The sequence below is a fragment of the Oncorhynchus keta genome, chromosome 8, assembly GCF_023373465.1.
Source record: "Oncorhynchus keta strain PuntledgeMale-10-30-2019 chromosome 8, Oket_V2, whole genome shotgun sequence".
Classification (NCBI taxonomy): domain Eukaryota; kingdom Metazoa; phylum Chordata; class Actinopteri; order Salmoniformes; family Salmonidae; genus Oncorhynchus; species Oncorhynchus keta.
This window is the reverse complement of record NC_068428.1, coordinates 19,211,826-19,235,256: the sequence shown is the minus strand read 5'-3', so window position 1 is coordinate 19,235,256 and position 23,431 is coordinate 19,211,826. Positions and strand designations below refer to the sequence as shown.

Sequence of the window (23,431 nt, the reverse complement as noted above, 5' to 3'; positions counted from 1 at the left end):
TGGTGTCAATGGACAATTTGGGCAAAAGTTGAAGATGTGTTTCTTACCTTCATGCCTTGATAGCCTGGCTGACACGACGCAGTAGGACAGTGAGAGATGGTGTCAGCCAGACTACTTGATTTAGGAAGTGGGGATACCTAGTCAGTTGCACAACTGAATGGATTCCACTGAAATATGTGTTCCCGCATTTAACCCAAACCTTCTGAATCAGAGAGGTGTGGGGGCTGCCTTAATCCACATCCACATGATCGGCGCACGGGGAGCAGCTGTTGTTAGGGGTTAAGTTCCTTGCTCAAGGGCAGAACGTCAGATTTGACACCTTGCCGGCATGGGGATTCAAACCAGCAACCTTTCCGTTACTGGCCAAATGCTCTTTTTATCCTAACTCATTTATTTGTATACTGCTGTTCCATCTGGAAATACAGACATCCCACCTTAACCTTCCAAGTACTTTACTTAATAAGTACGTCACTGGTTTCACTCCTCCATCCACCTACAACCATCGAGATATATTCACTAATACCAGAATACTTAACTGGGATCTGTTGGTATTAAAGATACCCAAATATAACTTGACGGTGGAACTGCTTTCAGAAATATATTGGAAGCAATTTAAAAACATTAACACCACTGAAAGCCCAGGCTCAGAGAAAGCAGATTATCTTTTAATAAAGATGCACGAATGTGGAGGCTTTGTAAATCTCTCTGTGTTTGTGGTGGGACCTTGTAGTTTAGGTCAGAGTCTTTGTTGTGTCTCACTGAGTCTGTAATGAATGTGACACAACTCGTGGAGAGCTAGGAGCTTGTTATTCACTCGTATTCCTGTTGTTCATGCTGTCTGTGACCAGGTTGGGTTGATCTATTCTGTTCTCACAGACATTCAATTCTTTACAGCAGGATTACCTAAAAAAGAAACACCAGCAAATCAGTTTCAAGTGATTTAAATGTTTGGAAATCTGTTCTAAGGTATTCCCACGCATAATAGAGAGATATACTCTGAGTATACAAAACATTATGAACACCTGCTCTTTCCATGACATAGACTGACCAGGTGAATCCAGGTGAAAGCTATAATCCCTTATGGATGTCACTTGTTAAGTCCACTTCAATCAGTGTAGATCAGGGATGGGTCACTGGTGTATGTATGTATATATATATATATATATATATATATATATATATTGTATATACATTGTAGAATAATAGTGAAGACATCAAAACTAGGAAATAACATGTCTGGTCTTGTCTTGTCTGGTCTGGTCTGTAGGTGATGGCTTTGTTATGGAAGATTTGGGAATCACTTCCTTTTAGGTGGCTGTAGAATTTAACTGCTCTTTTCTGGATTGTGATAATTAACGCTCATTATTATTTGGTGTTTTACTTTGTATACAGAGAATACTTTATGCAGAATTCTGCATGCAGAGTCTGAATTTGGTGTTTGTCCCATTTTGTGAAATCTTGGTTGGTGAGCGAACTGATTAGTATTTTTAGCCAGATCCTAATTGGTATCTCGAATTTGATGTGCCTTTTGATGGCATAGAATGCCCTTCTTGCCTTGTCTCTCAGCTCATTCACAGCTTTATGGATTTAACTGTGGCGCTGATGTTTAGGCCGAGGTATGTATTAGAGGTCGACCGATTAATCGGAATGGCCGATTAATTAGGGCCAATTTCAAGTTTTCATAACAATCGGTAATCGGGATTTTTGGACACCGATTATGGCCGTTTACATTGCACTCCACGAGGAGACTGCGTGGCAGGCTGACTACCTTTTATGCGAGTGCAGCAAGGAGCCAAGGTAAGGTGCTAGCTAGCATTAAACTTATCTTATAAAAAACAATCAATCTCAACATAATCACTAGTACTACACATGGTTGATGATATTACTAGTTTATCTAGCTTGTCCTGCGTTGCATATAATCGATGCGGTGCCTGTTAATTTATCATTAAATAATAACACAGCCTACTTGGCCAAAAAGGTGATTTAACAAGCGCATTCGCGAAAAAAAGCACTGTCGTTGCACCAATGTACCTAACAATAAACATCAATGCCTTTCTTAAAATCAATACACAAGTATATATTTTTAAACCTGCATATTTAGTTAATATTGCCTGCTAACATTAATGTATTTTAACTAGGGAAATTGTGTCACTTCTCTTGCGTTCTGTGCAAGCAGAGTCAGGGTATATGCCGCCTGGCTCGTTGCGAACTGTGTGAAGACCATTTCTTCCTAACAAAGACCGTAATTAATTTGGCAGAATTTTACATAATTATGACATAACATTGAAGGTTGTGCAATGTAACAGCAATATTTAGACTTATGGATGCCACCCGTTAGATAAAATACGGAACGGTTCCGTATTTCACTGAAAGAATAAACGTTTTGTCTTCAAAATGATAGTTTCCGGATTTGACCATATTAATGACCTAAGGCTCGTATTTCTGTGTTTTATTATATTATAATTAAGTCTATGATTTGATAGAGCAGTCTGACTGAGCGGTGGTAGGCAGCAGTAGGCTTGTAAGCATTCATTCAAACAGCACTTTCCTGCATTTGCCAGCAGCTCTTCGCTGTGCTTCAAGCATTGCGCTGTTTATGACTTCAAGCCTATCATCTCCCGAGATAAGGCAATACTGGCAATACTATAGTGCCTATAAGAACATCCAATAGTCAAAGGTATATGAAATACAAATGGTATAGAGAGAAATAGTCCTATAATAACTACAGCCTAAAACTTCTTACCTGGGAATATTGAAGACTCATGTTAAAAGGAACCACCAGCTTTCATATGTTCTCATGTTCTGAGCACATATTGCATTTTTACTTTCTTCTCCAACACTTTGTTTTTGCATTATTTAAACCAAATTGAACATGTTTCATTATTAATTTGAGACTAAATTGATTTTATTGATGTATTATATTAAGTTAAAATAAGTGTTCATTCAGTATTGTTGTAATTGTCATTATTACAAATAAATATATAAAAATCGGACGCTTCTTCGGTATTGGCTTTTTTTGGTCCTCCAATAATTGGTATCGGTGTTAGTACTAGACCTCTAGTACGTATCGTTTTTTGCTTTAGGGCCATGGTGTCTAGATGGAATTTGTAGTTGTGTTCCTGGCGACTGGACCTTTTTTGGAACACCATTATTTGTGTCTTACTGAGATTTACTGTCAGGGCACAAGTTTGACAGAATCTGTGCAGAATATCTAGGTGCTGCTGTAGGCCCTCCTTGGTCTCTCTCTTTCTCTTTCACTCTCATTTTCTCTCTATCACTCTCTCCTTCTCTCTCTCCCTCTCGCGCTCTCTCTCTGTCTCCCTCTCTCTGCAAATAAACATAAGTGATGACTTGTCTTCTGGCTGGTCTGACCAGATTAAACTCCCTGTTAGTGGAAGTAGACAAATAAACACTCTGCAGGATGATTCCACGATGCCAGATATATCTCCCTAGTTGTGCCATGCAGATTGGACGAGTGCATTGTAATCCTGTTAGCTCTCTCTCACTGTCACGCCAGGCCCTGCCACGTCGGGAGGCAGCAGACACACACACCAACATTTATGCCACATACACGGACACACAACGTATGCAGTTTCACTAACGTCTAATCATTTATTCATCTCCAGACTAGGGAACATGTCAGAGAAAGTTCAGCGTGTGCAAACATTCACATTATTGCCTCCATGCCCCTGAGTGTGTGAGTGTGTGTGTGTGTGCGTGTGTGTTCATGTGTGTGTGCATGCCTTTGTATGTGTGTGTTTTCTTAGTAACCCAAACATCGCCCTCGTTATTCTATTCCCCAGGGGGCACGCTAAATAACAATTATTTTATTTTTGAACAGTACATTAATTTTTGAACAGTACATTAATATTTTCCAATGGGGCTCTATACATTTGGGTTAGTTTTTCTTTTCTTCGCCTGAGTAGCCTTGTTTCACTGCCAAAAAACAAAATGAAAGCATCTAGTCAGCGAAATAACAAAAGAATGTCAAATACAGGTAGCCTAGTCAAATAATTAACATCCAATCACATTAGTCGTTACTCACTCACGGGAAACCTTCACTCTTGCGCAGACATTGAGAAACAAAACATGACAATTTTAAAAATAAGCCACGGGAGTATTTTGGGCGAGAATTAAGACGACTTTCGAGTAGTAATACATGAATAAAAGCAACAGATTCCATTAAAACGGAGCTAGAAGTCGTATATGGTGAGTCACTGAGTGGCTAGGACAGGCAAGCCCCATACTATTGTGGAGGACTTAATTCTTCCTGCTGCCGTGGTTATGGCTGGGACAATGCTGGGGGGGAAAGGCCAAAAAACGATACAGACAATGCCTTCATCAAACAACACTGTTTCAGGACGCATCAGTGACATGGCAGGAGACGTTTTGAAACAATTACTGCTTCGCATACAAGCCAGATAATTCTATGCGTTACAGCTGGATGAGTCAACAGACGTGGTGGGCCTGGCACAGCACCTGTCATATGTCTGTTACGTTTATGGAGGGTCAATTAAGGAAGACATCCTCTTCTGCAAACCACTGGAAACCAGGGCAACGTGGGAGGATATTTTTAAAGTACTGGCCAGCTTTGTGATATCAAATGGACTTTGGTGGTCAAGATGTGTTGGTATCTGTACTGATGGCGTGAAAGCCATGACAGGGAGACATAGTGGAGTGGTAACGATGTGCAAGCAGTTGCTCCCGACGACACTTGGGTACACTGCAGCATCCACCGAGAGGCTTTTGCTGCCAAAGGAATGCCTGACAGCTTGAAAGACGTTTTGGACACTACAGTGAAAATGGTTAACTTCGTTAAAGCAAGGCCCCTGAACTCTCGTGTATTTTCTGCATTATGCAATGATATGGGCAGTGACCATGTACTGCTTTTACAACATACTGTGCTGGTTATCAAGGGGCAAAGTATTGACAAGTTTTCTTTACTGACCACCATTTTCATTGTCTGACCGCTTGCATGATGACGAGTTTCTCACACGACTGGCCTATCTGGGTGATGTCTTTTCTCGCCTGAATGATCTGAATCTAGGATTAACTTCTTATGGCTGCTGGGGCAGTATTGAGTAGCTTGGATGAAAAGGTGCCCAGAGTAAACTGCCGGCTCCTCAGTCCCAGTTGCTAATATATGCATATTATTATTAGTATTGGATAGAAAACTGATTGAATGATGTCTGTGAGTATAACAGAACTCATATGGCAGGCAAAAACCTGAGAAATAATCCAACCAGGAAGTGGGAAATCTTGGTTGGTCAATTTTCAACCCAGCCCCTATTGAATACACAGTGGGATATTGGTTATGTTGCACTTCCGAAGGCTTCAACCATCTTTAGAAACTTATTTGAGGATTCTACTGTGAAGTGGGACCGAATGAGAGAGGAATGAGTCAGAGGTCTGCCAGCAGTCATGCACTGGTCACACGCATTTCACATGAGAGGTAGCTGCGTTCCTTTGCTTTTCTGAAGACAAAGGAATTCTCCAGTTGCAATATTATGGAGGTTTTATGTTAAAAACATCCTAAAGATTTATTCCATACATCGTTTGACATGTTTCTACGGACAGTAACGGAACTTTTTGACATTTCATCTGCAACTAGGGAACGTGCTTCTTGACTTTGGATTTGTTTACCAAACGTGCTAACAAAAGTTGCTCTTTGGACATAAATGATGGATATTATAGAACAAATCAAACATTTAATGTGGAACTGAGATTCCTGGAAGTGCATTCTGATGAAGATCATCAAAGGTAAGTGAATATTTCTAATGTTATTTCTGATTTCTGTTGACTCCAACATGGCAGATATCTCTATTTGTTTTCTGAGCGCCGTTATCAGATTATTACATGGTTTGCTTTTTCCTTAACGCTTTTTTGAAATCTGACACAGCGGTTGCATTAAGTGAAGTGTATCTATATTTCCATGTCTAACAATTGTATTTTCATCGACATTTATAATGAGTATTTCTGTAAAATGATGTGGCTCTCTGTAATATCACCGGATGTTTTTGGAAGTAATGAACATAACGTGCCAATGTATACTGAGATTTTTTTATATAGATATGCACTTTATCGAACAAAACATACATGTATTGTGTAACATGAGTGTCATCTGATGAAGATCATCAAAGGTTAGTGATTCATTTTATCTCTATTTGTGCTTTTTGTGACTTCTCTCTTTGGCTGGAAAAATGGCAGAATTCTTCTGTGACTTGACAGTGATCAAACATAATCATTTGTGGTGCTTTCGCTGTAAAGCCTATTTGAAATTGGACACTTTGGTGGGATTAACAACAATAACACCTTTAAAATGATATAAGATACATGTATGTTTGAGGAATTTTAATTATGAGATTTCTGTTGTTTGTATTTGGCGCTCTGCACTTTCACTGGCTGTTGTCATATCAATCCCGTTAACGGGATTACAGCCCTAAGAAGTGTTAAAGGGACTCTCCGCAACTATATTCAATGTGCGGGACAAAATTGAGGCTATGATTAAGAAGTTGGAGCTCTTTTCTGTCTGCATTAACAAGGATAACACACAGGTCTTTCCATCATTGTATGATTTTTTGTGTGCAAATGAACCCAATCTTACGGACAATGCCAAATGTGATATAGTGAAGCACCTGAGTGAGTTGGGTGCGCAATTACACAGGTACTTTTCCGAAACGGACGACACAAACAACTGGATTCGTAATCCTTTCATGCCCTGCCTCAGTCCACTTACCGATATCTGAACAAGAGAGCCTCATCGAAATTCGGTTCTGTGAAAATGTAATTTAATCAGAAGCCACTGCCAGATTTCTGGATAGGGCTGCGCTCAGAGTTTCTTGCCTTGGCAAATCGCGCTGTTAAGACTGATGCCCTTTGCAACCACGTTGCGAGGTTGGATTCTGACAGTCAACTGATGGGTAACGGGCCGTCTTAGCTCCCAGTCTGTACTGCAGGGATCAGCCGCGGGCCGGCTATGACTCTCACGCACGCACGCAACCACACACGCACAGACACACACAGACACACACACACACACACACACACACACACACACACACACACACACACACACACACACACACACACACACACACACACACACACACACACACACACACACACACACACACACACACACTCTGCCTGTTGTCCTTGGTGTCGATTAACAACCCATCTCAGCCTGTCACAGTGGGGTGATGACCATTTTATTACATAAACACACCAGACTCACAAGGACCCGTTTTGTGTCGTTGAGCTGAAAAGAAAATCTGGTATTGGCTTCGATACAGACAGGCCAGGCCCGCGTCGCTTAGACTAAGTGCGCTGGCTGAGACAGAGGCGGGGGGCTGGTTGCACAGACCACTACAGGGTGCTTGATAACAAACGCACACACAGACAGGCTGTCTGCGTGAGCGGAGCACTTTAAAAGCCACTTGTCCACATCTCAATAGAGAAGAAACATGAGTGACCGGAGCTAGAGAAGGACAGTAACAGCACAGTCAATGGAATACATTCTACTCCTGATATCTGAAGCAAGTGCATCAAATGTAGGTTAAATGGAATTGATAAGCAGAACACTTCTCTGATGTGCACTTATCAGGGTCAACTGTACACGTTAAAACCAAAACATCAGTTAAAGCCAATAAAGCAAGAAGGGCTCCCTCTCTCCCAGGTTTCCTATAGTAAGTAAAGCCCAGTGTATCCGTTTAGCTGCTTATCTAAGGCCACACAAAGCCATCATCACCCCCCGGCAACAACACCTGCCTGCCAGTGTTGGTGGCAGGAATAATTTCTCTGTTGACCGTTGTTGGGAAACCCTTGATTAGATAAAGGAGAGTCACAAGCGAAGGCCTAGCCAGTCTTCTAACCAGTTATTGACAGACAACTGTTGTGTGGGGAAATGGAACATCTAGTGTTCAGTGGAACAACGGCACAGAGAGACCTTTGTGACCAGCAAGACTCTGCTGGGAACTGGCTGTTGTCAATGGAGTCTCTGGACAACACAGACAGACAAAGCTGTTTCTAGCTTCAAGAAAGAGTGTTTCAACTTTGCACACAACCATACACAAAAATGTCAGTTTCGAGTACTTGTGTGGGCTACACACAAGAAATGCATACAGAAAAGCTTAGAATTCATTGATTCACCAAGTGTAATAACACTTGGTGAATCAAACAACAAAAGCTTCCATTGTCAGCAGAGCCCAGGTAGCCGTGAATAGGCTCCGCCACAAGGGTCAATGATTGTTTTCTGTCTTCTATTCACTCACTTCTCCCTTTTATTGCAGCTGGTGGGTTCTGCCTCCTGCACTCTGTTCTGTGTGTTTGGTTTATTCAAGTGTACTCAGGAGGACTAAAACAATGAAGAGCTGTGTTGTGGTGAATGACAGAGAGCCACCCTATCTTCTCTCTTTATTCAGAACCAGTCTGAAACAATGGGCCCTTCCCCGGGGACTCTGGTACTGACTGGGGCTGGCCTGTCTATACCTTGACGAGAATACTGTAGCGCTGCCAGGACCTGATGTTGAAGAGGCCCAGAACTAATCTGTGAGGGGCTTTGTTATAGAAATGTCTCTAATCTAAAACTTCTGCCTCCCCTGCAGCACCGCCTCACTGAGCAGCCAGACCCAGTCACACTGCTATGCTGCTATCACAGTCAACAGTCAGGGGAGAGGGGGAAGAGAGGAGAGGGGAGAGATGGGGGAAAGAGAGAGAGCGAGAGCAAGAGAGGGATGAGAGACAAAGAGAGAGAGGGAGGTGGAGATGGAGAGAGAGCAGAAAAAAAGAGATATAGATAGAGTGGGAGGTAGATGACCTGGAGATGGAGAGAGAGCAGAAAGAGGGAGAAATAGAGAGAGGGGGAGGTAGATGAGCTGGAGATGGAGAGAGAGCAGAAAGAGGAAGAAATAGAGAGAGGGGGGTAGATGAGCTGGAGATGGAGAGAGAGCAGAAAGAGGGAGAAATAGAGAGAGGGGGAGGTAGATGAGCTGGAGATGGAGAGAGAGCAGAAAGCAGAAAGCGGGAGATATAGAGAGAGGGGGAGGTAGATGAGCTGGAGATGGAGAGAGAGCAGAAAGGAATAAATACAGAGAGGGGGGTAGATGAGCTGGAGATGGAGAGAGAGCAGAAAGAGGGAGAAATAGAGAGAGGGGGATGTAGATGAGCTGGAGATGGAGGGAGAGCAGAAAGAGTGAGAAATAGAGAGAGGGGAGGTAGATGAGCTGGAGATGGAGAGAGAGCAGAAAGAGGGAGAAATAGAGAGGGGGGGGGGTAGATGAGCTGGAGATGGAGAGAGAGCAGAAAGCGGGAGAAATAGAGAGAGGGGGAGGTAGATGAGCTGGAGATGGAGAGAGAGCAGAAAGAGGGAGAAATAGAGAGAGGGGGGTAGATGAGCCGGAGATGGAGAGAGAGCAGAAAGCGGGAGAAATAGAGAGAGGGGGATGTAGATGAGCTGGAGATGGAGAGAGAGCAGAAAGCGGGAGAAATAGAGAGAGGGGGAGGTAGATGAGCTGGAGATGGAGAGAGAGCAGAAAGAGGGAGAAATAGAGAGAGGGGGAGGTAGATGAGCTGGAGATGGAGAGAGAGCAGAAAGCGGGAGAAATAGAGAGAGGGGGAGGTAGATGAGCTGGAGATGGAGAGAGAGCAAAAAGAGGAAGAAATAGAGAGAGGGGGAGGTAGATGAGCTGGAGATGGAGAGAGAGCAGAAAGCGGGAGAAATAGAGAGAGGGGGAGGTAGATGAGCTGGAGATGGAGAGAGAGCAGAAAGTGGGAGAAATAGAGAGAGGGGGAGGTAGATGAGCTGGAGATGGAGAGAGAGCAGAAAGCGGGAGAAATAGAGAGAGGGGGAGGTAGATGAGCTGGAGATGGAGAGAGAGCAGAAAGAGGAAGAAATAGAGAGAGGGGGAGGTAGATGAGCTGGAGATGGAGAGAGAGCAGAAAGAGGGAGAAATAGAGAGAGGGGGATGTAGATGAGCTGGAGATGGAGAGAGAGAGCAGAAAGAGGGAGAAATAGAGAGAGGGGGATGTAGATGAGCTGGAGATGGAGAGAGAGAGCAGAAAGAGGAAGAAATAGAGAGAGGGGGAGGTAGATGAGCTGGAGATGGAGAGAGAGCAGAAAGAGGGAGAAATAGAGAGAGGGGGAGGTAGATGAGCTGGAGATGGAGAGAAAGCAGAAAGCGGGAGAAATAGAGAGAGGGGGAGGTAGATGAGCTGGAGATGGAGAGAAAGCAGAAAGCGGGAGAAATAGAGAGAGGGGGAGGTAGATGAGCTGGAGATGGAGCGAGAGCAGAAAGAGGGGAGAAATAGAGAGAGGGGGAGGTAGATGAGCTGGAGATGGAGAGAGAGAGCAGAAAGAGGGAGAAATAGAGAGAGCTGAGAACATGGTGAGGTTGAGGTTCATATAAGGTAAACAACTGAAGGTGTGACACTGATAATCTACAGTTGCCGAGGGAAGTGAGAGCATGAGAGAAAGACAGGATTCACCAAACGTGAGAACTTAATGATGAAGGAAAGATAAAGAAAGAATTGGATCCCAGAAAATATAAGAGGGGGAAATCAAAATAAAGAGAGAATCGATGTATTGTCCAACACAAATGCCAAGGACTAAATAGTATGCCACAAACTGTCCCATAAGAGGCATTGTTGCACATACTGTAGGTGCCAGTCTGCCCATGTGAAGTGGAGACACTGAAGACACAGGGATAAACAGCCATAGATGTATGTCTATCTATGGCTGTCTATTTCTACTTCCATCCCTGGACACAGGAATACAAGCGGCGGCTCTGTCTTCATGGAGCTGTGTAACACACATGACCTAGTCGTATCAGGTCTCCAGTAAAAGCAGGTGGCTAGATGGAGCCTATTTCCTCTCCATCAGTCTCTGCTACGGGTAACTGCCAAAATAAAGGAAACACCAACATAAAGTGTCTTCATAGGGCTTTGAGGCACCATGAGCCACAACAGCTTCAATGCACCTTGGCATAGATTCCACAAGTGGAACTCTATTGGAGGGATGCGGCACCATTCATTCATGACAAATTCCATAATTTGGTGTTTTGTTGATGGTGGTGAAAAGCACAGCCTCAGGGGCCGCTCCAGAATCTTCCGTAAGTGGTTCCTTTATTTTGGCAGTTGCCTGTTTGTCTCTGAGGGAGAGAGGAGTGGCTGCAGAACTTATTTTGCCACACTAATACTAGGACATGGGGAGGCGTCTCACACCAGCTCAAACCAGCAATCTCTCTCCTCACAGACAATCTCTGCAATGACGTCAAAGAGGCAGTGCACTTGCAGGCAAAGCTAGAGCAAGCTCAACTGTGTGCTTTCAGGGGCGTATCATGGTTAAAACTTTACAGCTCAGATCCACTTGCCTGTATTCATGTGTGTGTATATATATATGTATATACAAGTTGGCACCGGAACCAAAACACAGGCAGAGCCAATGTGTTCTCTGTGGTCTCATGTGTGTGCATATATATATATATATATATATATATATATATATATATATATATATATATATATGAGAGAGAAGAGGGGGAAGAGAGAGAGAGAGAAGAGGGGGAAGAGAGGGGAGAGAGCACAAGAGAAGAGGGGGAAAGAGACAGGGGAGAGAGCACAAGAGAAGAGGGGGAAAGAGAGAGGGGAGAGAGCACAAGAGAAGAGAGGGGGAAGTGAGAGGGGGAGAGAGCACAAGAGAAGAGGGGGGAAAGAGAGAGGGGGAGAGAGCACAATAGAAGAGGGGGAAAGAGAGAGGGGGAGAGAGCACAAGAGAAGAGGGGGGAAAGAGAGAGATGAGGCAGTAAAAGAGAGAGACAGAAGACTGCAGAGTGATCACCTGATTAATGAGAGGGCTGATGAAAGACTCATGTTGACGTCAATGGACTCAGCTCAGCAGCACACAATGCAGGGAGGAGGGGAGAGGTGGAAGAAAAGGGGGGAAGATGGGGAGATGAAGACAGGAGAGGAATAGAAAGAAAACAGAATAAAAGGAAAAAGAGAGACATCGGAGCATGCATCAACCTGATCAGGTCAACCAAACTGAATCAGTAACCGAAAGGTCGCTGGTTCTAATCCCCCAGCCAGCAAGGTGGAAGTTTCTGCCCTTGAGCAAGGTAATTAAGCTTCAAAAACCTTCAAAAACACTGGGTGCCGGTGACGTAGACAATGATTAAGGAAGCCCCTCGCACCTCTGATTCAGAGGGGTTGGGTTAAATGCGGAACACACATTTTGGTTGGATGTATTCAGTTGTGGAACTGACTAGATATCCCCTTTTCATTTTCAAAGACAGTAAAAAAAAATGTAATACAAATACTGAGCCAAATTGTATGAAACATGTTTTGAAAATTCATTTTTTTTATACTAATTCAGTTGCTCAGAGATTTTGTTTAACAAGTAATATCTCTCAAAAAGATAGGGGTCAAATATTTTGGCACCCACTTTTCCATACCTCACCTTATGAGGACAACGGCATTGAGACTTGAAAAACATTGGGGAACACATTTTCCAAATCCTTGATATCCTTCATCTGCATTTATGGACTGCCCTTTTCAGTTCAAACCACAGGGTTTCAATTGGATTCAAATCTCGGAGTCTGAGAGGGGGGCTGTAGCCTAGTGCGCTCTGGGAAGTCAAAAGCGTTTCCTTGGTTACTGGAGAGCACCAGCAGAGGGGGAAGTGTCTCAATGCACCAGGGCATCCGCTCTGAAATGTCATTGAAGATAGACAGCAGAGCAGAGCAAAGCAGACGGACGGTGCAGGATTAGGGCCAATTTCTCCTGGATTAGGGACTATTTCTATGGGATTAGGTCCATTCCTCTGCTATGGGGTTTGAACAGTTTTCTGGTAGGGATTATTATATATCTCCATCTGAAATAGGTCAGGTGGATGGAGGAAGTGCCTGGAATATCATGGTAGTGGAGACCGAGACAAAGATACCGTTTAAACAGTCAGGCATGGAATAATGTGTAACACCACTCAGCTGAGTATGGCAGATTTCATAACTCATGGACTCCAAGCATCATAGTATATTATAGCTGTCTGTCTGTCTGTCTGTGTTGTTAACCAGGAAGTAAAGTAACCTGATAGAGCAACAGCAGAGTCCTGCCCAGTCTGGACTTAACATCAGAACTATAAATAGCAGCACAGCTAGCCTGTCAGGATTTTAACTGAGGAGCTTCTCCTCTCCTGAGCAGCACAGAGAGAGAAACAGCAGGGGAAGAAGAGTTAACAAAACACTGCACTCTTTATTTAACTAGGCAAGTCAGTTAAGAACAAATTCTTATTTACAAACCCAGATGACGCTGGTCCAATTGTGCGCCGCCCAAGGGACTCCCAATCCCGGCCACTTATGATCCAGCCTGGATTTGGACCAGGGTGTCTGCAGTGACACCCCTAGCACTGAGATGCAGTGCCTTAGACTACTGAACCAGGGTGTCTGCAGTGACACCCCTAGCACTGAGATGCAGTGCCTTAGACTACTGAACCAGGGTGTCTGCAGTGACACCCCTAGCACTGAGATGCAGTGCCTTAGACTACTGAACCAGGGTGTCTGCAGTGACACCCCTAGCACTGAGATGCAGTGCCTTAGACCACTGAACCAGGGTGTCTGCAGTGACACCCCTAGCACTGAGAAGCAGTGCCTTAGACCACTGAACCAGGGTGTCTGCAGTGACACCCCTAGCACTGAGATGCAGTGCCTTAGACCACTGAACCAGGGTGTCTGCAGTGACACCCCTAGCACTGAGATGCAGTGCCTTAGACCACTGAACCAGGGTGTCTACAGTGACACCCCTAGCACTGAGATGCAGTGCCTTAGACCACTGCACCAGGGTGTCTGCAGTGACACCCCTAGCACTGAGATGCAGTGCCTTAGACCACTGAACCAGGGTGTCTGCAGTGACACCCCTAGCACTGAGAAGCAGTGCCTTAGACCACTGAACCAGGGTGTCTGCAGTGACACCCTAGCACTGAGATGCAGTGCCTTAGACCACTGAACCAGGGTGTCTGCAGTGACACCCTAGCACTGAGATGCAGTGCCTTAGACCACTGAACCAGGGTGTCTGCAGTGACACCCCTAGCACTGAGATGCAGTGCCTTAGACCACTGAACCAGGGTGTCTGCAGTGACACCCTAGCACTGAGATGCAGTGCCTTAGACCACTGAACCAGGGTGTCTGCAGTGACACCCTAGCACTGAGATGCAGTGCCTTAGACCACTGAACCAGGGTGTCTGCAGTGACACCACTAGCACTGAGATGCAGTGCCTTAGACCACTGAACCAGGGTGTGTGCAGTGACACCCTAGCACTGAGATGCAGTGCCTTAGACCACTGAACCAGGGTGTCTGCAGTGACACCCCTAGCACTGAGATGCAGTGCCTTAGACCACTGAACCAGGGTGTCTGCAGTGACACCCTAGCACTGAGATGCAGTGCCTTAGACCACTGAACCAGGGTGTCTGCAGTGACACCCTAGCACTGAGATGCAGTGCCTTAGACCACTGAACCAGGGTGTCTGCAGTGACACCCCTAGCACTGAGATGCAGTGCCTTAGACCACTGAACCAGGGTGTCTGCAGTGACACCCTAGCACTGAGATGCAGTGCCTTAGACCACTGAACCAGGGTGTGTGCAGTGACACCCCTAGCACTGAGATGCAGTGCCTTAGACCACTGAACCAGGGTGTCTGCAGTGACACCCTAGCACTGAGATGCAGTGCCTTAGACCACTGAACCAGGGTGTCTGCAGTGACACCCCTAGCACTGAGATGCAGTGCCTTGGACCACTGAACCAGGGTGTCTGCAGTGACACCCCTAGCACTGAGATGCAGTGCCTTGGACCACTGAACCAGGGTGTCTGCAGTGACACCCTAGCACTGAGATGCAGTGCCTTAGACCACTGAACCAGGGTGTCTGCAGTGACACCCCTAGCACTGAGATGCAGTGCCTTAGACCACTGAACCAGGGTGTCTGCAGTGTCACCCCTAGCACTGAGATGCAGTGCCTTAGACCACTGAACCAGGGTGTCTGCAGTGACACCCTAGCACTGAGATGCAGTGCCTTAGACCACTGAACCAGGGTGTCTGCAGTGACACCCTAGCACTGAGATGCAGTGCCTTAGACCACTGAACCAGGGTGTCTGCAGTGACACCCCTAGCACTGAGATGCAGTGCCTTAGACCACTGAACCAGGGTGTCTGCAGTGTCACCCCTAGCACTGAGATGCAGTGCCTTAGACCACTGAACCAGGGTGTCTGCAGTGACACCCTAGCACGGAGATGCAGTGCCTTAGACCACTGAACCAGGGTGTCTGCAGTGACACCCCTAGCACTGAGATGCAGTGCCTTAGACCACTGAACCAGGGTGTCTGCAGTGACACCCCTAGCACTGAGAAGCAGTGCCTTAGACCACTGAACCAGGGTGTCTGCAGTGACACCCTAGCACTGAGATGCAGTGCCTTAGACCACTGAACCAGGGTGTCTGCAGTGACACCCCTAGCACTGAGATGCAGTGCCTTGGACCACTGAACCAGGGTGTCTGCAGTGACACCCCTAGCACTGAGATGCAGTGCCTTGGACCACTGAACCAGGGTGTCTGCAGTGACACCCTAGCACTGAGATGCAGTGCCTTAGACCACTGAACCAGGGTGTCTGCAGTGACACCCCTAGCACTGAGATGCAGTGCCTTAGACCACTGAACCAGGGTGTCTGCAGTGACACCCCTAGCACTGAGATGCAGTGCCTTAGACCACTGAACCAGGGTGTCTGCAGTGACACCCCTAGCACTGAGATGCAGTGCCTTAGACCACTGAACCAGGGTGTCTGCAGTGACACCCCTAGCACTGAGATGCAGTGCCTTAGACCACTGAACCAGGGTGTCTGCAGTGACACCCCTAGCACTGAGATGCAGTGCCTTAGACCACTGAACCAGGGTGTCTGCAGTGACACCCCTAGCACTGAGATGCAGTGCCTTAGACCACTGAACCAGGGTGTCTGCAGTGTCACCCTAGCACTGAGATGCAGTGCCTTAGACCACTGAACCAGGGTGTCTGCAGTGACACCCCTAGCACTGAGATGCAGTGCCTTAGACCACTGAACCAGGGTGTCTGCAGTGACACCCTAGCACTGAGATGCAGTGCCTTAGACCACTGAACCAGGGTGTCTGCAGTGACACCCCTAGCACTGAGATGCAGTGCCTTAGACCACTGAACCAGGGTGTCTGCAGTGACACCCCTAGCACTGAGATGCAGTGCCTTAGACCACTGAACCAGGGTGTCTGCAGTGACACCCTAGCACTGAGATGCAGTGCCTTAGACCACTGAACCAGGGTGTGTGCAGTGACACCCCTAGCACTGAGATGCAGTGCCTTAGACCACTGAACCAGGGTGTCTGCAGTGACACCCTAGCACTGAGATGCAGTGCCTTAGACCACTGAACCAGGGTGTCTGCAGTGACACCCCTAGCACTGAGATGCAGTGCCTTAGACCACTGAACCAGGGTGTCTGCAGTGACACCCCTAGCACTGAGATGCAGTGCCTTAGACCACTGAACCAGGGTGTCTGCAGTGACACCCCTAGCACTGAGATGCAGTGCCTTAGACCACTGAACCAGGGTGTCTGCAGTGTCACCCTAGCACTGAGATGCAGTGCCTTAGACCACTGAACCAGGGTGTCTGCAGTGACACCCTAGCACTGAGATGCAGTGCCTTAGACCACTGAACCAGGGTGTCTGCAGTGACACCCTAGCACTGAGATGCAGTGCCTTAGACCACTGAACCAGGGTGTCTGCAGTGACACCCCTAGCACTGAGATGCAGTGCCTTAGACCACTGAACCAGGGTGTCTGCAGTGACACCCTAGCACTGAGATGCAGTGCCTTAGACCACTGAACCAGGGTGTCTGCAGTGACACCCCTAGCACTGAGATGCAGTGCCTTAGACCACTGAACCAGGGTGTCTGCAGTGACACCCTAGCACTGAGATGCAGTGCCTTAGACCACTGAACCAGGGTGTCTGCAGTGACACCCTAGCACTGAGATGCAGTGCCTTAGACCACTGAACCAGGGTGTCTGCAGTGACACCCTAGCACTGAGATGCAGTGCCTTAGACCACTGAACCAGGTGTCTGCAGTGACACCCTAGCACTGAGATGCAGTGCCTTAGACCACTGAACCAGGGTGTCTGCAGTGACACCCCTAGCACTGAGATGCAGTGCCTTAGACCACTGAACCAGGGTGTCTGCAGTGACACCACTAGCACTGAGATGCAGTGCCTTAGACCACTGAACCAGGGTGTCTGCAGTGACACCCCTAGCACTGAGATGCAGTGCCTTAGACCACTGAACCAGGGTGTCTGCAGTGACACCCCTAGCACTGAGATGCAGTGCCTTAGACCACTGAACCAGGGTGTCTGCAGTGACACCCCTAGCACTGAGATGCAGTGCCTTAGACCACTGAACCAGGGTGTCTGCAGTGACACCCCTAGCACTGAGATGCAGTGCCTTAGACCACTGAACCAGGGTGTCTGCAGTGACACCCTAGCACTGAGATGCAGTGCCTTAGACCACTGAACCAGGGTGTCTGCAGTGACACCCCTAGCACTGAGATGCAGTGCCTTAGACCACTGAACCAGGGTGTCTGCAGTGACACTGAACCCTAGCACTGAGATGCAGTGCCTTAGACCACTGAACCAGGGTGTCTGCAGTGACACCCTAGCACTGAGATGCAGTGCCTTAGACCACTGAACCAGGGTGTCTGCAGTGACACCCCTAGCACTGAGATGCAGTGCCTTAGACCACTGAACCAGGGTGTCTGCAGTGACACCCCTAGCACTGAGATGCAGTGCCTTAGACCACTGAACCAGGGTGTCTGCAGTGACACCCCTAGCACTGAGATGCAGTGCCTTAGACCACTGAACCAGGGTGTCTGCAGTGACACCCCTAGCACTGAGATGCAGTGCCTTAGACCACTGAACCAGGGTGTCTGCAGTGACACCCCTAGCACTGAGATGCAGTGCCTTAGACCACTGAACCAGGGTGTCTGCAGTGACACCCCTAGCACTGAGATGCAGTGCCTTAGACCACTGAACCAGGGTGTCTGCAGTGACACCCTAGCACTGAGATGCAGTGCCTTAGACCACTGAACCAGGGTGTCTGCAGTGACACCCTAGCACTGAGATGCAGTGCCTTAGACCACTGAACCAGGGTGTCTGCAGTGACACCCCTAGCACTGAGATGCAGTGCCTTAGACCACTGAACCAGGGTGTCTGCAGTGTCACTGAGATGCCCTTAGACCACTGAGATGCAGTGCCTAGCACTGAGATGCAGACCACTGAACCAGGGTGTCTGCAGTGTCACCCTAGCACTGAGATGCAGTGCCTTAGACCACTGAACCAGGGTGTCTGCAGTGACACCCCTAGCACTGAGAAGCAGTGCCTTAGACCACTGAACCAGGGTGTCTGCAGTGACACCCTAGCACTGAGATGCAGTGCCTTAGACCACTGAACCAGGGTGTCTGCAGTGACACCCCTAGCACTGAGATGCAGTGCCTTAGTGACCACTGAACCAGGGTGTCTGCAGTGACACCCCTAGCACTGAGATGCAGTGCCTTAGACCACTGAACCAGGGTGTCTGCAGTGACACCCCTAGCACTGAGATGCAGTGCCTTAGACCACTGAACCAGGGTGTCTGCAGTGACACCCCTAGCACTGAGATGCAGTGCCTTAGACCACTGAACCAGGGTGTCTGCAGTGACACCCCTAGCACTGAGATGCAGTGCCTTAGACCACCACTGAACCAGGGTGTCTGCAGTGACACCCTAGCACTGAGATGCAGTGCCTTAGACCACTGAACCAGGGTGTCTGCAGTGTCACCCCTAGCACTGAGATGCAGTGCCTTAGACCACTGAACCAGGGTGTCTGCAGTGACACCCCTAGCACTGAGATGCAGTGCCTTAGACCACTGAACCAGGGTGTCTGCAGTGACACCCCTAGCACTGAGATGCAGTGCCTTAGACCACTGAACCAGGGTGTCTGCAGTGACACCCCTAGCACTGAGATGCAGTGCCTTAGACCACTGAACCAGGGTGTCTGCAGTGACACCCCTAGCACTGAGATGCAGTGCCTTAGACCACTGCGACACTCAGGAGCCCACAAATAATAGGTCTTTATGTAATATGTAATAAATCAAAGCAAATGATAAGGTTGGGATATATTGGGATTAAGCAGTTTCCTTAAATAAATGCAATGCGGCCGGGCAAATCGATTAAGTGCTGGGATTTGGTCGGTTTCTCTGCGAGGCGAGGGATTAAGGCTCTTGTGTAAGCCCCCGAATGAGTCAATATTTGACAGCTCTGGACTGGACCTCCCTGTGTTTGATCCTGTCTGAAGAGGTGAGGGACGGCAGAGGAGTGTGTGTGTGTGTGTGTGTGTGTGTGTGTGTGTGTGTGTGTGTGTGTGTGTGTGTGTGTGTGTGTGTGTGTGTGTGTGTGTGTGTGTGTGTGTGTGTGTGCGCGCCTGCATGTGTACATCTCTTCATTTTCACGTTATATCCTTGTTTCCAGGAAAGGTTTAGTAAACAGACAATTATTTCATCCAATGTCCTTAGATTTATACTGCTCAAGACTTCATGAGGCCTGCAGCTGTTTTAATATGGTGAAACTACTCCTTTAAAAATATGTTTTTCAAAAGAAGCATTGAACATCTAAAAGTCAAATCACAGTATAACAGCAGGTGAGCTGGTCATTTTCTGGTGTTTTGTGGTGGAAAACTGAGCAGGTTGAGCGTAACACAGTAATTCTGTTACCCAGAGATACACAGGCTAGAAATGGTTAAAATAAATGTTGTGTGTTAGCTTGCATTCAATTGCAACTTCCTGCTGCACACATCAAGCTTCCATTCCGCCTGTCACAAGGGGATTCATGGCTGAATTAAGATGAAATCGTCAACCCTGTTACGGTCAACCCTGTTACGGTCAACCCTGTTACGGTCAACCCTGTTACGGTCAACCCTGCTACTTTATTTGGCACGTAATAAGCCCATACTATAGTCATTTTAACCTCTTGAGATGGGAAAAAAGTGTTTTTGATAACGTTGAATGTGTGCTCTTTATTTGGTGAAATCAAAAGTATTTTTTGACCGTGTTACACTTCTTAAAAGGCAATGCACAACCCTTTGTGTGACAGCCAGGGACCATTGACCTTTTGAACTACTATCTCCATTCTATAACAATGAACGTCAGTATCTGCTGCAGCACACATGATCAAGGTAACTCCAAACCACCAACACGACACATAGCCATTGTTTTCCACTAGCTCAGGGTCTTTTCCACTTAAAGTAGCTAGGGTACTTTTCAATTCGCTAGTCCCCCAAAAAATCTCACGAGCCCTCTCCCGCTAGAATGAACAATATGCATCTTCTAGCCATCTATTGATAGGACAGGTGCCTGTCAGTCACATAGTGAGCGATGACAAGGAAACTGCTGGTTTGACCGTCTGCTGTCTGTCCGCCTCTCGGTACCTGGGTGTGTGTGTTGTATGCGCTGTGGTAGCGGTTGGATTTCTTTAAATGGAGGGAGAAATCATGAATTAGCATGTTCCAAATAATTTGGTGATCCTGTTTTCTGACACTGCAGGGTTTTTCCACAATTAACGGATTCCCGTTTGTATCAGGAATGGTCCACCACCCAAAGGACATCCAGCAAACTTGACACAACTGTGTGAAGCAATGGAGATAACATGGACCAGCATCCTTGTGGAACACTTTCGACACCTTGTACAGTCCATGCCCCGAAAATACCAGGCTGTTCAGAGGGCAAAATGGGGTGCAACTCAATATTAGGAAGGTGTTCCTAATGTTTTGTACACTCCGTGTATGTCCATGGTACTGCATCGGCACTAAAGATCACATTTGTATTTTTGATATGAAGTCCATCAGGACTCTCCAGACAGTGGCGTTAAAGTGAGTGACTCGTCAGTAGCCTACTGTATTGCATCGGTAAGAGAGCTGTTCCTTTGGCTCCCTAATTTGCATACTGGTAGGCATTTTGGTGATTATCTGCCCATAAGTTAGAAAAACGTTCAATGAATATGGTGAATCCTCCTCACTGCAGGAACAATATGTTGGCTCGTGGAGAGAGCCTCACTCTGGTGCAAAATATGATAAAAGAAAACTGATTTAGTTGTTTTAAAAGCTCATTTCAAAGATATTGATGTAGGTGTCGACAATGGAGTAGTCAACTACTGTTTTCTGTGTAGCAAAGCCCATGTTTAACACCTGCTTCATTCTTCAATCATACCAAGCCCGTGGTTAGTCAGTCATACCAAGCCCATGGTTAGTCAGTCATACCAAGCCCATGGTTAGTCAGTCATACCAAGCCCATGGTTAGTCAGTCATACCAAGCCTGTGGTTAGTCAGTCATACCAAGCCCGTGGTTAGTCAGTCATACCAAGCCCGTGGTTAGTCAGTCATACCAAGCCCGTGGTTAGTCAGTCATACCAACCCTGTGGTTAGTCAGTCATACCAACCCCGTGGTTAGTCAGTCATACCAAGCCTGTGGTTAGTCAGTCATACCAAGCCTGTGGTTAGTCAGTCATACCAAGCCTGTGATTAGTCAGTCATACCAAGCCCGTGGTTAGTCAGTCATACCAACCCCGTGGTTAGTCAGTCATACCAAGCCTGTGGTTAGTCAGTCATACCAAGCCCGTGGTTAGCCAGTCATACCAAGCCCGTGGTTAGTCAGTCATACCAACCCTGTGGTTAGTCAGTCATACCAAGCCCGTGGTTAGTCAGTCATACCAAGTCCGTGGTTAGTCAGCAGAATCTTACATGTTTCTTTAAAGGCCCAGTACAGTCAGAATGATATGTTTCCTGTGTTTTATATCATATTGTGCAGCTGATGGAACTAACACTGTAAAAGTATGAAAAAAACATCAGTCCATCCCTACTGGAGCCACGTTTCTCCCTCCTGCTACCCCTTGGCCTGCACGTACACCTTGGTCCACATGCCTCTCCTCATCCCCTATCTGTCTGTCAGCCTGCCAGGAAGGTTACTGTGGTCTCTGTTTACACAACTTTATCTAACTTTATCTTCACTCAACACTACACACACCTAACAGGTCCACAGCTGTACCACACATGACCCAGGGACCAGGAGTCCTCACAAGGATAGTAAAACTAGCTAAATTCGAACAAGTGGGGACATTTCGCTGGTCGCCACAAGGAAAAAGGCTATTTTAGGCTTAGGGGTTAGGTTTAGGCTCAGGGTTACAATTAGGGTTAGGAGTTAAGGATAGGGTTTTCGATTTACGTTTAGGGTTAAATTAAGGGTTAGGTTTAGGGGTTAGGGAAAGTAGGATTTTCAATGGGAATCAATTGTTTGGTCGCCACAGTAATAGTAAAACAAACTTGTGTGTATGTGCGTGTGTGTGCGTGTGCGCGTGGTCGGGGGGGGGGGGTGTCGGAGGCTGCTTTTCCATTAAGAAAGGACGATATAATGCTGCAGGATTATATACAATACACATGAATGTGAGAGAGGGAGAGAGGAGAGAGAAAGGGGGTGAGAGAGAGCAGTGAAATAAGAAGGAGAGATGGAGAGGAGAGAGGCAAACACATTCTACCCTAAAGTGTACCTGGTTAGTATACAGTCACACAATATCTCCATGTAACCTCCATGTAATAAACTGCCCTTTGCCTCAGCTTGACTGGTGTTCTGTGCATTGTATGTATTCCCATAGAGATAAGTACTAGTCATATCTATGTGTATTCCATGGAGGTAAATTAGTTGGCTGTATTCCATGAAGCCTCTGTTGTTAACCCTGGACAAATAGCCGCGTTTGACCACTGGGTGGCTCAGATACTAGGACCAAGAGGAGGAGATGTGATACAATATGAACACAAAAGCACCCCTGTAAAATAACGTCAGCGTTAGAGCCATGCATTATTCCTCATCATTTCATCCTTTGATGTGTCACACATACCTTAATAGAAAATGTAAGTAAAAGTGAAAGTCACCCAGTAAAATACTAATTGAGTAAAAGTATAAAAGTATCTGGTTTTAAATATACTTAAATACAAGTAAATACTATACATACAAGTCCTTATATTAAGCAAACCAGGCACCCCAAAAAAAATACCGACAGCTAGGGGCACACTCCAACACTCAGACATCACAAATTAATTAAATTAAAAATGAAAAGCTGAAACATCTTGAGTCAATAACTCTTCAACCGTTTGTTATGGCAATGTCAAAAAGTACTTCAAAATGTGTGTCAAGACCTAAAGATTATTGTCTAGCAATGATAAACAACCAATTTGACGGAGCTTGAATCATTTTTTAAGAATAATGGCCAAATGTTGCACAATCCAGGTGTGGAAAGCTCTTAGAGACTTACCCAGAAAGACTCACAGCTGTAATCACTGCCAAAGGTGCTTCTACAAATTATGGACTCA

At 46.5% G+C, this 23,431-nt stretch overlaps 1 protein-coding gene across 1 annotated transcript in view; it reads left to right on the top strand.

The window, feature by feature from the left end:
* LOC118386943 (calcipressin-2-like) overlaps positions 1-23,431 on the top strand; it is a 124,112-nt gene that overhangs the window by 44,745 nt on the left and 55,936 nt on the right. The window lies entirely within an intron of this gene.